Source organism: Engraulis encrasicolus, chromosome 23 (assembly GCF_034702125.1).
Source record: "Engraulis encrasicolus isolate BLACKSEA-1 chromosome 23, IST_EnEncr_1.0, whole genome shotgun sequence".
NCBI classification, from domain to species: Eukaryota; Metazoa; Chordata; class Actinopteri; order Clupeiformes; family Engraulidae; genus Engraulis; species Engraulis encrasicolus.
In genome coordinates, this window is record NC_085879.1 from 38,331,206 (window position 1) to 38,333,705 (window position 2,500).

A 2,500-nucleotide genomic window follows, 5' to 3' on the forward strand; every position below is an offset into this window, starting at 1 on the left:
ACAGACAAGCATACAGATGGGCCGACAGACAGGCAGACAGTGGGACATCAGTGAGCTGCTGACGATCCATAGAGAGGCTGCCGGTGTGTGTGTGTGTGTGTGTGTTGGTCTCTCTCTGTGTGTCTGTGCGTTGAGCAGACATTCACCAAAGATTTATGTTCAACTTGGAACAAAAAACTCTGCCTTGCTTTCATGCTTTGTGGTACAACCTAGGAGAATTAGCCAGTGATAGATCTGTTAGACATCCATTTTTGAAGGAAAACCAAACAAACACAAATCCGGAATAGGGGTTGAAGAAGAAGAAGAAGAAGAAGAAGAAGGAGAAGAAGAAGGAGAAGAAGAAGAAGAAGAAGAAGAAGAAGAAGATGAAGAAGACGAAGAAGTCTGCACTTTATATATCTGTAAGGGTATAGGTACGCTAGGTGTAATGTATGTGTACTGTCTATGTCTAATTGTCTATGTCCACACCTAGAGTCTATGTCTATGTCTCCATGGGAAAGTAAGAAAAGTAATTTAAATTCTTTGTATGACCAGTGCATGTAAAGAAATTGACAATAAAACCAACTTGACTTGACTTGACTAGTAGAAGAAGAAGAAGAAAAAGAAAAAGAAAAAAAGAAGAAGAAAAAGAAAAAGAAAAAGAAAAAGAAAAGTTGAAGGCATTATATATCTCTGGGATATCTGCCGTGGGAGCGTCTGCTAATTACTGGCTACTTGTGTATCGATTATGTGTTGAGGATTGCATAGGGGAAAAAGCTCATCCTGAATTGCATCACTGTGAGGCTTATACAGCTGTGTGTGTGTGTGTGTGTGTGTGTGTGTGTGTGTGTGTGTGTGTGTGTGTGTGTGTGTGTGTGTGTGTGTGTGTGTGTGTGTGTGTGTGTGTATGTGTGTTTGTGTGTTTGTGCTTGTGTGAGTGTATGTGTTTTGTGCGTGTGCGCGTGTGTGTGTGTGTGTGTGTGTGTGTGTGTGTGTGTGTGTGTGTGTGTGTGCGCGCGCGCGCATGCGTGTCTGTGTATGTGTAATTAAAGTGTGTGCACACATTCATGTAAGTGCATTTAGGAAGCCGATGCATGGTCTTTCTCTCTGTTTGCAAATGTGTTTGTATAGGTGTTACTTTGTATTTGTTACCCTGCGAAAACACAACAGAGGAGACCAAAGCTACAAAGAGGACCTGGAAATGTTACACAAGTGATAAAACGACAGAGTAGCCTATGACTATGAAAAGCAGAATGCAAGTATTCCAGCATTCTGATTGGCTGTGACATCGCTTCTGGTGTATTCGTGCCGATAGTGTACGCGCTCGCATGTGTGCATGTGCATGAGCATGTTTGTCTGTGGCTTTGTATGTTCGCCTGTCTGTTTGGAAGTGTACACACATACTAGGCCTAGTGTATGTTCCATAATGTGTGTCTCTCCTTGTTTCATTTCATGCCTGTGCGTGTATAGGTGGACGTGCATTGGTGCATGACTGTGTGTGTGCGGGCATGCGTGTGCGTGTGTGTGTGTGTGTCCGTTCGTGAGAGAGAGAGAGAGAGAGAGAGAGAGAGAGAGAGAGAATTGTGATAGTGTGCCTGTGCATGTGTGTGTGTGCGAGAGAGAAAGAGAAATTGTGTGTGTGTGTGCGTGTGTGTGCGTGCCTGCGTGCACGTGCATGCGTGTATGTGTGTGTGTGTGTGGTGTGTCTGTGTGTGTGTGTGTGTGTGTGTGTGTCTGTGTGTGTGTGGCAGGGGCGGAGTGGCCCACCTTTTCCCACCGGGAGAATTTTCCCCTTGGCGGCCCTCTTTTAAAAACAAAAAAAAACAAAGCGAACATGGTTTCCTAACCAAAAAGACAAAAGCCACGAAATCTGCAGTCGTACTACATGTGGACATTAGTGTTGTCAAAATATCAACCTGAAGTGGAGAATTGTAGCCTACACCTTGATGAAATGCACAGCCAGTGGTGTAGTCTACGTAAAACGCAGGTATACGCACCCACTTAAAATTGATTGATCCATTATTTACAATAGCACAAATATATACAGTAGACTATACACACATCAAAAAATGCTCAAATATACAGTATACCCACTTCAAAAAGTAGACTACACCACTGGAGCCATCATCACAGTCCAAAGCATTCACTACATCACGCTACTGTTCCATGCAAATGTGCACTCCACTGTCATTTTGACAGTTTGAAATTGAAATATCGTTTAAGGAAGACAGGATGAGCATGGGCACAAAGTTTTGGGTGTGGGGATTTTTAGAAGAGTAGGCTTACAAAATATAGTAGGCTATAGTAGCCTATAGCTTACAAAAAGTCTGTCTACATTGTGCAATAAACCCACCATGCAGCAAATAAGCCAAACTTAGCTACTTAAAACCACAACCATAAGTCAACAAAATGTATAACCAAACGGTGTAGGCCTACCTTAAAACGCTGTCTTCTCGCAGCAAATGTCTTTGTTTCTTGCAATCACTCTACTTTAATCCACAGTTTATTAGCCTACACACCC